Here is a 16,358-nt window from a genome sequence, read left to right as displayed (position 1 = left end):
TGAATTTAAAAAAAGATTCATGCTGGACAAAGATCTTTGTATGTGTGGAGGCTGGTTAAGTTCCAATTGCGTTTCTATTGTGCTCAGAGAGGGCTATGGCATGAAGAATAAATAAATACTGCTGTTGTGAATTCCCAGATTGGCCTGAACGTTTTTCAGAATGCTCATTGCAATGGCGGAGAACCAGGTGACCCATCCACACAAAGTAAGAAGTCTTACAACACCAGGTTAAAGTCCAACATGTTTGTTTCAAACACTAGCTTTCGGAGCACAGCTCCTTCCTCAGGTATGCTCCGAAAGCTAATGTTTGAAACAAACATGTTGGACTTTAACCTGGTGTTGTAAGACTTCTTACTGTGCTCACCCCAGTCCAACACCTGCATCTCCACATCATAGAATCATAGAATTTACAGTGCAGAAGGAGGCCATTCGGCCCATCGAGTCTGCACCGGCTCTTGGTAAGAGCACCCCACCCAAGGTCAACACCTCCACCCCATCCCCATAACCCAGTAACCCCACCAACCACTAAGGGTCATTTTGGACACAAAAGACAATTTATCATGGCCAATCCACCTAACCTGCACATCTTTGGACTGTGGGAGGAAACTGGAGCTCCCGGAGGAAACCCACGTACACACGGGGAGGATGTGCAGACTCCGCACAGACAGTGACCCAAGCCGGAATCGAACCTGGGACCCTGGAGTTGTGAAGCAATTGTGCTATCCACAATGCTACCGTGCTGCCCGAAATGACCACGACAGGACTCGAACCTGCAATCTTCTGATGTCATCATCAGATTCACCGAAGTCAGATGCCTGATCCATTAGGCCACGCGGCCACCGCCTGTAATCCACACATCATCCACACAAAGGCTGCCACCGATTTAGGGGCAGTAGTTGCAGCGTCTCTGGTGGATGAAGCAGAGGCTGCATGAAGGACAAGCTCTTGGGACTTTCTCTGTCAAGTGGAGTCAGATTCAACCATGTCCTTGACAACAACAGGGGCAAGTCTGGCAGACCAGTTAATACTTCCACTATCTCTCTGTGCATCCACCTTCAGCACTGTCCTGAATGTCACCGTATTGAGGTCCTCTTTTGCATTCTCTGCAGCCAAACTTGTTTGTAAGCTCGGCCTCTAGTGGGATTGTGAAAAGCTATCCTTTACGCTTGGCTATGTTACAGCCCACATACACCCATTTACACACTACGTGTTGATCCCAACTCTATGTTAGCCTGAAATATAGATGTAGTGTTTGTAACTAAGCTGGAAACTATGGCTGTCAGATCAAACAGCTTCATCATACAGTGCTGTGCTGCTACTTTCCTTCTCCTTCCTGGGATTGCTGTGGCTGTGTGAGTGGGTGTCTGAAAGCAAGGATTCAAAGGGGAAGGTTGGTGTCACGGAAGGATGATGGGCTGAGAAGCGACCCATGGCCACACCATCAGCAGCCTGCACATGATGCCAGACAGCAGAATGGCAGTCATTTGGGGAATAAGGCATAAGGCATTAGCCATAAAGTTTCAAGGACTCTGCTAGACATGGGGCTGGATTCTCCGTTCCTGAGGCAAATTCTAGTGCCCACGGAGGATCCGTGGTGTTTCACATGGGACAATCGGCACAAAACTCTCACCGATTCCGGTACCGGTGAGGGGCTAGCACCGGCGCCGCATGAAAAGCCGGCAGACCACGCGGAAAATAGTCGGAGAATCGCCAGGTCCCAGGTCGCACATGCACAGGGCTGACAGGCTGCAGCTGTGCATCCCTACAAACCCCACACACGCGCTGGTTGCGTCAGAAAAAATGGCGGCTGTGCTGGACCGCATACCGGTCCACCCCAACCCTACAGCTCCTGGCCAGCCCCCACCACTCTCCCCAGCCCTGGCAGACGTTCCCCGGCCAGTGGCACGGATCTCAGCCGAGTGTGGCGGCTCTGGACACTGACTGCAGCCAGCACGCCAGGCTCCCGACTGCTTAAACCACATGTGGCCCACCCTGTCGGGAACGCAGCCCATCGGAGTGGAGAATCGCTGGTGGAGAATCCCAATAATTATATGCAGACTGGGTTTCGACTGCTCGTGGCGCCTGTCCCAATGATACCGTTTTGGAAGGGGTGGAGCATCGTGAACCGGCATCAAACCAGTATCTGCCCAAGATTTCGGCGCGGGAGCCATTCTCCCCCCCCAATCGCCATTCTTGATTTCTGCGTCGGGCTACGGAGAATCCTGCCCATTGTCCATGTTGCAGTTTCCACCATGGTTCAAAGAGCAAGCTTAGTAGAGGCAGGTATCCTTTTGCCCAGGAGACTCTGCTCTGCTCCCCGCTATGTGTGCCACCTTATCCCCTAAGAGAGAGGGTAGCATTTGTAGCAACTGTATTTAGGTGATGTGCCTGGAATAGAACTAAAAGCATATGGAGGCACTGAGAGGTGATTGTGAGCTGGATGCAATAGTAGGTGCGTGAGGATGAGTTCGACCATCTGGATGTTAGTTTATAGAAACATAGAAAATAGAAGCAGAAGGAGGCCATTCGGCCCTTTGAGCGTACCCCACCATTAATTATGATCATGGCTGATCATAGAAATCAATAGCCTAATCCCACTTTCCCGCCGTATCCTTTGTTCCCCTTCACCCCAGTGCTATATCAAACTGCTCCTTGAAAACAATACAATGTTTTGGTCCCAACTCCTTCCTGTGGTAATGAATTCCACAGGCCGACCACTCCCTGGGTGAAGAAATTCCTCCTCATCTCTACAGTATCTAAACAGTATCTTCAGACGGTGACCTCTGGTTCTGGGCACACCTACCATTGGGAACATTCTTTCTGCATTTACCCTGTCTGGTCCTGTTAGAATTTTATAGGTTTCTATGAGATCCCCCCTCATTCTTCTGAACTCCAGCGAATACAAACCTATCTGATTCAATCTCTCCTCATCCATCAGTCCTGCCATCCCAGGAATCAGCCTGTTAAATCTTCGTTGCACTCCCTCTAGAGCAAGAACATCCTTCCTCGAAAAAGAAGACCAAAGCTGCACAAAATATTCCAGGTGTGGCCTCACCTGTATAATTGCAGCAAGACATCCCTGCTCCTGCACTCGAATCCTCTCACTATGAAGGCCAACATTCCATTTGCTTTCTTTACTGCCTGCTGCACCTGCATGCTTACCTTTAGTTACTGGTGTACGAGGGCACCCAGGTCTCGTTACACATTCCTCTCCTAATTTATGGCCATTCAGATAATAGCCTGCCTTCTTGTTTTTGCGGCCAAAGTGGAGAGCCTCACATTTTTCCAAATTATACATCCATTTGCCCGCTCACTCAACTTGTCCAAATCACACTGAAGGATCTCTGCATCCTCCTCACAGCTCACTCTCCCACCCAACGTGGTGTCATTTAGAGATGTTATATTTTGTTCCTGCATCTATATATCCTGCATTAATATATATTGTGAATAGCTGGGGTCCTAGCACTGATCCCTGAGGTACTCCACTAGTTAGTGCCCGATGATGAGTCCTGAATACCAGCGGGTGCTGCTGTGTGAATGATGGGAATATGGACGCTTGAGGACTCGTCTACTGAGGTAGTATGGGCCGAGGTTAGGAACAGGAGAGGAGAGGTCACCCTATTGGGAGTTGTCTATAGACCTCCGAATAGTTCCAGAGATGTAGAGGAAAGGATTGCAAAGATGATTCTCGACAGGAGCGAGAGTAACAGGGTAGTTGTTATGGGGGACTTTAACTTTCCAAATATTGACTGGAAATACTATAGTTCGAGTACTATAGATGGGTCAGTTTTTGTACAGTGTGTGCAGGAGGGTTTTCTGACTCAGTATGTAGACAGGCCAACAAGGGGCGAGGCCACATTGGATTTGGTACTGGGTAATGAACCCGGCCAGGTGTTAGATTTAGATGTAGGTGAGCACTTTGGTGATAGTGATCACAACTCGGTTATGTTTACTTTAGCAATGGGCAGGGATAGGTATATACCGCAAGGCAAGAATTAAAGCTGGGGGAAAGGCAATTATGATGCTATTCGGCAAGATTTAGGATGTATAGGATGGGGAAGGAAACTGCAGGGGATGGGTACAATCGAAATGTGGAGCTTTTTCAAGGAACAGCTACTGCGTGTCCTTGATAAGTATGTACCTGTCAGGCAGGGAGGAAGTTGTCGAGCAAGGGAAGCGTGGTTTACGAAGGAAGTTGAAGCACTTGTCAAGAGGAAGAAGAAGGCTTATGTTAGGATGAGACATGAAGGCTCAGTTAGGGCACTTGAGAGTTACAAGTTAGCCAGGAAGGACCTAAAGGGAGAGTTAAGAAGAGCGAGGAGAGGACACGAAAAGTCGTTGGCGGATAGGATCAAGGAAAACCCTAAGGCTTTCTATAGGTATATCAAGAACAAAAGAATGACTAGAGTAAGATTAGGGCCAATCAAGGATAGTAGTGGAAAGTTGTGTGTGGAATCAGAGGAGATAGGGGAAGCGTTAAATGGATATTTTTCGTCAGTGTTTACACTGGAGAAAGACAATGTTGTCGAGGAGAACACTCAGGTGCAGTCGACCAGGCTAGGTGGAATTGAGGTTCATAAGGAGGAGGTGTTAGCAATTTTGGAAAATGTCAAAATAGATAAGTCCCCTGGGCCAGATGGGATTTATCCTAGGATTCTCTGGGAAGCCAGGGAGGATATTGCAGAGCCTTTGTCCTTGATCTTTATGTCGTCTTTGTCGACAGGAATAGTGCCGGAAGACTGGATGATAGCAAATGTTGTCCCCTTGTTCAAGAAGGGGAGTAGAGACAACCCTGGTAATTATAGACCTGTGAGCCTTACTTCGGTTGTGGGTAAAATGTTGGAAAAGGTTATAAGAGATAGGGTTTATAATCATCTTGAAAAGAACAAGTTGATTAGCGATAGTCAACACGGTTTTGTGAAGGGTAGGTCATGCCTCACAAAACTTATTGAGTTTTTTGAGAAGGTGACCAAACAGGTGGATGAGGGTAAAGCGGTTGATGTGGTGTATATGGATTTCAGTAAGGCGTTTGATAAGGTTCCCCACGGTAGGCTATTGCAGAAAATAAGGAAGTATGGAATTGAAGGTGATTTAGCGGTTTGGATCAGTAATTGGCTAGCTGAAAGAAGACAGAGGGTGGTGGTTGATGGAAAATGTTCATCCTGGAGTTCAGTTACTAGTGGTGTACCACAAGGATCTGTTTTGGGGACACTGCTGTTTGTCATTTTTACAAATGACCTGGAAGAGAGTGTAGAAGGATAGGTTAGTAAATTTGCAGATGACACGATGGTCGGTGGAGTTGTGGATAGTGCTGAAGGATGTTATAGGATACAGAGGGACATAGATAAGCTGCAGAGCTGGGCTGAGAGGTGGCAGATGGAGTTTAATGCGGAAAAGTGTGAGGTGGTTCACTTTGGAAGGAGTAACAGGAATGCAGAGTACTGGGCTAATGGCAAGATTCTTGGTAGTGTAGATGAACAGAGAGATCTCGGCATCCAGGTACATAAATCCCTGAAAGTTGCCACCCAGGTTAATAGGGCTGTTAAGAAGGCATATGGTGTGCTAGCCTTTATCAGCAGGGGGATTGAGTTTCGGAGCCACAAGGTCATGCTGCAGCTGTACATAACTCTGGTGCGGCCGCACCTGGACTAATGCGTGCAGTTCTGGTCACCACATTATAGGAAGGATGTGGAAGCTTTGGAAAGGGTTCAGAGGAGATTTACTAGGATGGTGCCTGGTATGGAGGGAAGGTCTTACGAGGAAAGGCTCAGGCACTTGAGGTTGTTTTCATTAGAGAGGAGAAGGCTGAGAGGTGACAATAGAGACATATAAGATAGTCAGAGGGTTAGATAGGGTGGACAGTGAGAGTCTTTTTCCTCGGATGGTGATGACCAACACGAGGGGACATAGCTTTAAATTGAGGGGTAATAGATATAGGACAGATGTCAGAGGCAGTTTCTTTACTCAGAGAGTAGTAGGGGTGTGGAACGCCCTGCCTGCAACAGTAGTAGACTCGCCAACTTTAAGGGCATTTAAGTGGTCACTGGATAGACATATGGATGAAAATGGAATAGTGTAGGTCAGATAGGCTTCAGATGGTTTCACAGTTCGGCGCAACATCGAGGGCAAAGGGCCCGTACTGCGCTGTAGTGTTCTAGTGTTCTATGTTCTATGGTGTGCAGAATATTGAACAGTGTGAGAGACTGTTTGTGTGAATAGGAGATGCCCTCTTAAGATACATTCGCTGACCTTGAACATGCCATCTGAGGGCACTGCTGCTGGGTCTGCAGCGTCAGGCTCTGGGAATTGACCTCTCTGGCCAGCTGACCATCCTAATTTGTGAGAATGATCCTTGACTGTTTCCTGGCCCTTAGTAGAACCATGGCATCTATCTTTGTGCTCACCTTTACCACCAATGTCACCAGCCCTGCATCCACCACCCATTTTCCACAACTTTGGTTACAATATTATTCAGTTGGCTTCCATTTAAGTGGGACTTCAAAAAAGAGCAGATTGGTCGCACCATGTGGTTTCATCACAACTTTATTTCACCCGCTGCTGAGTGTCGAGGTCACCAGCAGTGTGGCAGACACTCAGCTCTACACTCAAAACATGAAAAAGAGGCAGCAGCACCAAATCTACATGCTGCCTCATTTGAATGGAATTGGCTTGGGGTTACAACCTCCACTGCCGGTTAACCAGGCAAGCCCATTTATGGCCTGTAACCTTCTTTCAAAGCTCTCAGTCTGGATGTTAATCTCCACCAACTCCAACATAGTTCAGCTTCACCATTCACTCACAGGTTGCTGGACACTGGTTTATAATTTGCAAGCAAGCCTCCACTTCAAATGCTGTTGTGAGATTGCTAACATAGAGCTTTTAACTATTTTGCATCTGAAATCCCCTTGCGTCAGATAAATATCCAAGGAACCTTGTAAAAGAGTAAAACATTTTATGCTGCAAAACAATTAGTTATGTGATCAATCATAGATATTTATCTTTTTTTGTCTCACTTACATGATATGAAACTGCTGGTGCCAAGCAATAATTCCATTGCAATATCAAGGTATCTTCAGCAAGCACATGCACGTGTCATGTTCACAATCCAGGGTCTCTGTGGTTTCCAATACCCAGGACCCTCACTATCTCTGATAACCAAAGCAATCCACTATTTCAGAGAACAAGAGCCCTCATTGTCTTGCATACCTGAAGCCCGCACTTTCTCCGCTATCCAAAGCCCTCAGCGTCTCCGATACCCAGTACCATCACTGTCTCCAAAACCCAGAGCCCTGACTGACTCCAATCACCAGAGTCCTCAGTGTAAATATATGCAGAAACAAGTGTATAAAGTAGTGTATATAACATCTGCAAGTTGGCACTGTTGCTTCACAGTGCCAGGGACCTGGGTTTGATTCCTGGCTTGGGTCACTGTCTGTGCGTAGTCTGCATGTTCTGTGTGACTGCTTGGGTTTCCTCAGGGTGCTCCGGTTTCCTCCCACAAGTTCCAAAAGATATGCTTGTTCGGTGAATTGGACATTTGACTTCTCCCTCAGTGTACCCAAACAGGCACCGGAGTGTGGCGACTAGGGGATTTGAACAGCAACTTTATTGCAGTGTTAATGTAAGTCTATTTGTAACATTAAGAAAGATTATTATTATTGTCAGTGTAGACTCCAACCACTAGGTGTCATGCAAGAGGAACAGGACACTGGAACCAGACTAAACCTGTCATGGTTAGAGTTACAGAAGCTGTTAGTAGCATGGTTAGAAGCTCCATAGTTTGGTTATATTCAACATTAGATAACTAGTCTTGAACACCATGTTCTGTTGTACACTGATTCATTTATTATCGTAGTACACGAGCATAACATGGTACCAGGTGAGCTTTGAACAGCACAGTCATCAAACAAAGAAGCAACAATGCTACAAGAAAAACATAGGTTCTTTAAATGGAGACTCTGAAAGCTCCAGAACAACTTGAACTTACTGATAATGTGGATGCAAATTGGCGCACATTTAAGAAGCACTTCACACTATTTGTCTCAGCCATTGGTTTGCATGCACAGCCGGACGAGGGAAAAATTGTGACATTGCTCATGGTAGCAGTCCTGCAGGTGATTGAAATATATAATACATTTGAGCATGAGCAAGAGGAAGACAGTAAGAAGTTTAATGTTTTGATCAAAAAATTTGACGAGCATTGTGCACCTAAGAAAAATGAAACATATGACTGACTAATCATGCAACAGTTTTCTTACTGCCCTTAAGCAACTTTGTGACTCTGAAATCCTCCATGATTAGAGATTAAATTGTTTTTGGATTGCTTGATACTAAGGTGGGAGGGTATTTTTTACAAGAAAATGAGTTTCAATTAAAAGATGCCACAGAAATTTGCCATGCTAGCGAACTAGGTGCACAATATGTTAATGTGTTTAATGCAACACGTTTGGGCATGAATATTGCAAGGCGTGCAGCTGCCTTGGTGTTGTGACACTCTTAGAAAAGAAATATGGACCGGGATTCTCCCAAAATCGGCGGGCGGGCCGTACCGGCGCCAAAGAGTGGCGTGAACCACTACAGCCTCGGGCTGCCCAGAAAGTGTGGAATCCTCAGCACTTGTGGGGGCTAGGCCAGTGCTGGAGGGGTTGGCGCTGCGCCAACTGGTGCCGAGGAGCCTCCGCTGACCGGCGCGAGTTGGCGCATGCGCAGGACCGCCGGCATGTTCTGGCGCATGCGCAGAACCGCTGGCATGTTTGCTGCTCATGCGCAGGGGGGTTTGTTCTCCGCGCCGGTCATCACGGAGCCTGACAGAGGCCGGTGTGGAGAGAAAGAGTGTCCCCACGGCACAGTCCCGCCTGCAGATCGGAGAGCCCTAAATCACGAGCCAGGCCACTGTGGGGGCACCCCCCGGGGCCTGATCCACCGGCGGCCACCACCCCCCCCCCCCAAGGACCCTGCAAACTGCCCTCCAAGCCAGGTCCTGCTGGGATGGACCATGCCCATTTCACGCCGGCGGGACTGGCCAAGAACAGGTGGCCACCCGGCCCATCGGGGTCCGGAGAAATGCCGGGAGGCCGCTGCCAATGGCCCCCAACTGGTGCGCCACGATCCCCGACCCCGCCTGAAAAACCGGCTCCGGAGAATTTGGCAGCCGGCATCGGAGCTGCGGGGCGGGATTCACCCCAACCCCCGGCAATTCTCCGACCCGGCCGGGCGTCAGAGAATCCCGCCCATGGTCTCAGCAGCTATTCCAAATGGTCTGAACATGCAGCCATCGCATGTAAATAATGTGGTTATGAGCACATACCAAAGCAATGTCCAGCTTTTGGCAAAATATGCACAAAGTGCAAAGAGAAGAATCATTACACGAAACACTGGGCGCGACTCTCCGCAAATGCGGCGAGTCGTAAAGGCTGCCGTGAAACTGGCCGTGTTTCACGGCAGCCTCCGCGCCCCCTCCCAGGACCCGATTGTCCCACCCGGGCGGGGCTAGCAGCGGGGCCCCGCGAAGCACGGCAACGCAGGCTTAGCGACTGTTGCTAAGTCCGCACGCCAAGCGTCACGCTGGCTAACGCGCACAATGGCGTCAGCTGCACATGCGCGGATGACATCATCACGCAGACGCATCAAACCCGCGCATGCATGGACCGTCATGCCCCTCAGCCGCCCCGCGGACTGATCCTGCGGGGCGGCGGAAGAACAAATAGTGTGCGGGTATCGGACCCGCTGCCCGCGATTGGTGCCCACCGATCGCAGGCCCATGCCACCCAATCGGTGCCATGGTTGTCCGGGACGGCACTTTGCGGCCGTTTTCACGAACGGTGAGAGCAGGTGTGATCGCGTTCGTGAAAACGGCCGTAAAGGCCTGGGAACTCGGCCCATCGGCCTGGGGAGAATCGCTGTTCGCCGTAAAAAACGGTGAGCAGCGATTCGTGTTGTGGGGCGGCCGTGGGGGGGTGGGGGGAGAATAGCGGGAGGGCGTGAAAATTGTCGGGAAGGCCCTCCCGCTATTCTCCCACCCGTCGTGGGCAGCGGAGAATCGCGCCCACTGTTTCTCAAATAAGAAAATTAATGCAGGGCAGTCAATTAATGTGATCAATGACACTAATTTAAAAGGCACATTTTTCATTGGCCTGGTGTCAGATGAAGACACAGCAAATGAAGCCATATCAAATAAAATACCGCCCACAAGTATAAGGAGTATTGAAAGTGATATTACAGCAGTAACAAGGGACAAATGGACTGTACCTTTGATTATCAATTGATCGCTGATTACTGTTAAATTAGATACTGGTGCAAGGGCAAACGTAATCCGTATAAGTGATATTAAGACCATGCAGTTAAAGCTGAGAATTGAAAATAAGCCGGTCTTACTTAAAGACTACAATGATAAGAAGATTGACACTTTGGGTATGAGCGAATTAGATGTGCAAGTGAAAAGCAAAGTGCACAAGCTAAAGTTCTCAATTATTGCTGAAGGTCATGAATCATTGTTGGGTGATGAAGCGTGTGAGGCACTGGAATTGGTGCAAAGTATCTTTAGCACTGACTGTGCACTGAGTACACAGTGGCTAAGTGGAGTCCATTGTACAGGTCCTTCCGGAAATATTCAACAGCCTTGGTGTCCTGCCTTTCACTTATAAAATGCAATTAAGAGAGGAAGCTCAACCGGTGATACATGCTCCTCGACGAGTCCTAGCATCATTGCGAGACCATCTCAAGTTAGACAGGATGACACAACTTGGGTCAAAAGGAAAATAGAAGCGCCTATAGATTGGATCAACTCAATGGTCTGTACGATAAAGAAGAATAAAAGAACAATCTCAGGGTTTGTATGGATGCCAGGGATTTGAACTCAAACATTAAAAGGGAGCATTATCAAATTACAAAGAGGGGAGAGATCACAAGCAAGTTGGCTGGTGGAAATTCTTTTACCAAACTCGATGCATCACAGGGATACTGGCAGCTCTAGTTTGATGAAGAAAGTACCAAATTTGGCACATTCAATACTCCTTTCGGCAGATATTGTTTTCTTTGTATGCCCTTTGGCATTATACCTGCGTCCACGATATTCCACAGAGCAATGGAACATATCATTGAGGACATTGAGGGTGTCCACGTCTATGTAGACAAAATTATCGTATAGGGTTTCACCTTAGAGGAACACAATGGCAGATTGATCAAGGTCTTACAAAGCATCAAATGGAATGGGCTGAGGCTCCATAAGGGCAAATGCCAGTTTGCAGTACAGAAGATTACATTCATGGGCGACAATCTTTCTGTTCGTGGAATAGAGCCAGATGAAATGAAGGTTAATGCCAGACTAACCATGCCCCGACCCATGGATAAAAAGGAATACTATGAATAATGGACATGATCAACTTCATAGAGTTTGTTCCAATCTCTCAGCCAAAACAGCGTGTCTCAGAGACATCTTAGGGAAGGTGAATGATTTCACTTGGGCACAGCAGCATGAGCAGGAGTGGCTCCAGCTAAAGAAAGCTCTTACAGCCATGCCGTGCTGATATTTTTTGATCCAACAAGGAACACCTATCTACTGACACTCAAAAGATGGTGTCGGTGTAGTATTTCTGCAACAAGAAGATGGAAGCAACTGGAAATCTGTGGCATATATTTCACGGTCAATGACCGAGTCTGAGTGCAGATATGCACAGTTCACAAAAGAATGCCTAGGACTGGTGGTTGGCTTGGAAAAGTTCCATACATATATATATGGGCTCCCCACTATTACCATTGATGGATCACCGACCACAGGTTGCAATCATGAAAAGGAATCTCAACAAATTGTCACCATGGATACTCTGTCTCAGGGTGAAGCTTCAAATATATGACATTGAGTTGATAGATAAATATATAGCAGTAGCAGATGCGTTATCCAGAGCTCCAACAGCACATGCTGTCAGCTCTACTGGAGATGCAAATTGAAAATGAATTGTCAAAGAATCAGCAAAAGGTGAGGTGTTTCAGATGGTAATACAAAACCTTAACAAGGTTGGCCTGAAGGTTCTTGCACAAAATATGAAATCAGATCTGAGTTAAGTGTAGTAATTAGGCTACTATTCAGACAAGAAATAATTGTGATTCTGCAATCTCAATGCAGCGATATGCTAAAACAAATTCATGGGGGTCACCTCAGGATTAAGAAGGGCAAACGGAGAGCCAGAGGGACTGTGTATTGGCCTGGTATAAACAAGGATATGCAAAACATGATAGAGAAATGTGAAATTTGTCAAAAATATCAGCATCGGCAAGCAAAAGAACCAATGAACATAGCTGAAATACCACCAGCTCTGTGGCAAAATTTTGGAATGGATTTATTCTACCTCAATGGTAAGGAATATCTGATAGTCGTTGACTATTTTTGAATTTTCCAGAAATAGCCCTCTGTCAAGCTCCTCGGCAAGTTCACAGAATCATTGAATTTACAGTTCAAAAGGAGGCCATTCGGCCCATCGAGTCTGCACCGGCCCTTGTAAAGAGCATCCTACTCCAGCCCACACCTCCATCCTATCCCCGAAACCCCATCTAACCTTTTTGGACACTAAGGGGCAATCCAGAGGAGCATCCATGCAGACACGGGTTGTGTGATAATGCATACAAAATCGACGTTTGCAAGACATGGCATACCTAAAACTGTGGTGAGTGATAATGGTCCATGTTTTAATTGCAAAGAATGCAAAGAATGGCAAGAGTTTGCGATCAATATGATTTTGAACACATTACTTCAAGTCCATTATACCCACAATCGAATGGTAAAGCGGAGGAGGGAATTCAAATAATAAAGCAGCTATTAAAAAAGGTTATGAACCACAAAACTGATCCGTATCTAGCTCTACTGAGTTATCGAACTTCACCTTTAAGCTGTAGTTTGTCAGCTGCAGAGTTACTGATGAATCACAAGCTATGTACCACATTGAAATTCTTCACAAAGACAAGGCAAAATGAAAAGTTAAGACATAAGCTGGAATCTCAGAAGCAAAAACAGAAGGCATACAATGATAGAACATGCAATGATAGAAGTCTTAAACCTTTGTTACCAAGCAATGTTGTCAGGATTGAGGATCCTGATGGATGGCCTAGAAAAGCTACTGTACTACAAGAGGCAGGTGCAAGATCATACTCGGCGATGATAGAACAAGGACAGATTTTGAGAAAAAATCATCGGGCACTATTGAGAAACAAAAGAACCTGCTAAAGATCAGCAAGACAATGGTGTTGATGAACACTTCTATCAACCTGAACACACACAAACATTGGAAGAGTCTGACTTGAATATGCAGAACAATATTTAAAATAGTGACACAACCTTATTAGATACCCTGACAGATGTTCAAAGTAGTAACAAAGGTTCACCAAGCGTACCAAGGTTGAGAAGATCGATAAGGAAGATAAAGAAACCAAAGCCGCTAAATCTGTGATGGGAAAAGAAAATTTTTGAATTGTGTAAAGTCCATTGTTATTCATATCATGTGTAGTGTTTGCAGTGATGATGTGCAGTATGTTTAAAAAATCTTAAGGAAAGGGGATGTACTGATATGCGGTAACAAGTGTATATAACAGTGTATATAACAAGTGTGCATGACAAGTGTATGTAGCCTCCAACCAATAGGTGTTGTGCAAGAGGAACAGGGCATTGAAACCGGACAAAACTAGTCCTGGTCAGAGTTACAGAGGCTGTTAGTAGCATGGTTAGAAGCTCCACAGTTTGGTTAGCAATTGTTTTTCCACCCACAATTTATTCAACATTAAATTAGTAGTCTTGAACTAGGTGTTCTGTCGTACACTGATTCATTTATTATCGTAGGACACGAACATGCCACTCAGTGCCTTCGATACCTGGAGTCCTCATTGTCTTCCGTACGTGGACCTTCACTGTTTCCAATACCCGAAGCCCTTGCTTTCCCTGATACCCGGAATCCTAACTGTCTTATATAACATGAGCCTCACTATCTCAGATACACAGAGCGCTCATTGTCTTCCTTACCAGGAACCCTCATGGTCTTTGAAACCTGGACCCTCACCGTCTTCGGTGCACGGAGCCCTCACCGTCTCTGATATCCAGAAACCTCACTGTCTCTGATACCCAGAACCCTCAGTGTCTCTGATATCCAGAACCCTCAGTGTCTCTGATACCCAGAACCCTCAGTGTCTCTGATACCCAGAACCCTCAGTGTCTCTGATACCCAGAGCCTTCACCGTCTCTGATATCCAGAAACCTCACTATCTCTGATACCCAGAACCCTCAGTATCTCTGATACCCAGAACCCTCAGTGTCTCTGATACCCAGAGCCTTCACCGTCTCTGATATCCAGAACCCTCACAGTCTCTGATACCCAGAACCCTTAATGCCTCTGATACCGAGAACCCTCACTGTCTCTAATACCCAGAGCCCTCACTGTCTCTGATACCCAAAACCCTCACTGTCTCTGATAACAAGGACCCTCACTGTCTCGAATACCCAGAACCCTCACTATCTCTGATACCCAGAACCCTTAATGTCTCTCATACCCAGAACCCCCACTGTCTCTAATACCCAGAGCCCTCACTGTCTCTGATACCCAAAGCCCTCACTGTCTCTGATAACCAGAACCCTCACTGTCTCTAATACCCAGAGCCCCCACTGTCTCTAATACCCAGAACCCTCACTGTCTCTAATACCCAGAACCCTCACCATCTCTGATACCCAGAACCCTCACTGTCTCTAATACCCAGAACCCTCACTATCTCTGATACCCAGAACACTCACTGTCTCTGATACCCAGAACCCTCACTGTCTCTAATACCCAGAACCCTCACTGTCTCTAATACCCAGAACCCTCACTGTCTCTGATACCCAGAACCCTCACTGTCTCTGATACCCAGAACCCTCACTTTCTCTGATACCCAGGACCCTCAGTGTCTCTGATACCCAGAACCCTCACTGTCTCTGTGTGGTGGTATGATTAGCATAGCTGCCTGCCATTGGTGCAGAACACCGGCTTACCATTGGCCCTGGTCGGCCATGTGCCTCCCGACCGGTTGGTTAAGACCAGTCATGTGATGGCTCCCCGATTGGTCGAGAGGCTGAGATAACTCCACCTCCAGGGTGGGGTATAAATACCCAGTACGCCCGGCGGTCGTCCTTCTACTGTAATCGACCGCAGTGCTAACATCTAGTAGATTAAAGCCATACTTTGTTCAGCAACTTGTCTCGCGTTCAATTGATGGTACATCACTCTGATACCCAGAACAATCACTGTCTCTGATACTCAGAGCCCTCACTGTCTCTAATACCCAGAACCCTCACTGTCTCTAATACCCAGAACCCTCACTGCCTCTGATACCCAGAACCCTCACTGTCTCTGATACCCAGAACCCTCACTCCCTGATGTACCATCAATTGTACGTGAGGCGAGTGATTTACCAAAGTCTGGCTTTAATTGACTAGAACACAGCTCTGCGATCATCTACAATGGAAAGGACGATCGTCAGGCATCTGACCATTTATACCTCGTTAATAGAGGCGTGGTTAACTCAGCCTCTCGGCTAATCGGTCGAGAGGCACATGACCGACCAGGGCCGATGGTAAGCCGACGTTCTGGCCCAATAGCAGACAGGTATGCAGATTATATCACCACATTCACCCCTTGCGGAGAAGGAAGGCGGGGGGGGGGGGGGGGGGGGGGGGTGTGAACGAGACCCAGGGTGGGAGGGTGCGGAGAACTGGTAATATGAGTAGCCGTTGGGAGAATAAATTTTCTCTCGTTACCCTTATCGAATCTGGGGGCTTCCCATTGGCCCAGACATAACGATATTTACAAAAATAAAAGTCCATGGGGCTGTAGAACTCTAGAAGGATTCGATCAGTCTTTTGGTGGTCCTTGATGTCCTGGCAGAGCGCCGCAGTGGAGGAGTTGATGTCGGATCAGCCGATGGTCCTGCTGATGTCCTGGAGTCCGGGAGCGATGGACTTCGAGTAGTCTCCGTCACCTGAGCTGGCCGCGGAGACGCCATGGATGAGGGATGGGGAAGCTGAGTGGGGTGCTGGGGTGAAAAAGGGGAGGGGGGTCTGTGGTGGGGGGGAGGGTGCCAGGTCGCGGAGGGAGACCGTGTCCTGCCGACCGTCGGGGTGCTCCACATACGCGTACTGCCGGTTAGCATGGAGTAACTGGACATGCTCCACCAATGGGTCGGACTTGTGCACCCGCACATGCTTCCGGAGCAAGATGGGCCCGGGGGTGACCAGCCAAGTCGGGAGAGGGGATCCGGAGGATGACTTCCTGCGGAAAACAAGAAGACGTTCATGAGGTGACTGATTAGTTGCGGTACAGAGGAGTGAGCGGATAGAGTGTAGGGCA

The 16,358-nt window shown here is 47.5% G+C and overlaps 1 non-coding gene across 1 annotated transcript; it reads right to left on the bottom strand.

Annotated features, from left to right (window-relative positions):
• Window positions 1-749: 749 nt before the first annotated feature.
• Window positions 750-838, bottom strand: trnar-ucg. The gene is given in 2 exon segments: window positions 750-785; window positions 802-838. It is a non-coding gene; the product is annotated as a tRNA-Arg (tRNA).
• Window positions 839-16,358: the final 15,520 nt, after the last annotated feature.

The sequence above is a fragment of the Scyliorhinus canicula genome, chromosome 7 (assembly GCF_902713615.1).
Source record: "Scyliorhinus canicula chromosome 7, sScyCan1.1, whole genome shotgun sequence".
In the NCBI taxonomy this organism is placed as follows: Eukaryota; Metazoa; Chordata; class Chondrichthyes; order Carcharhiniformes; family Scyliorhinidae; genus Scyliorhinus; species Scyliorhinus canicula.
Note: the sequence above shows the minus strand (reverse complement) of the source record. Positions and strands in the feature narration are given on the sequence as shown.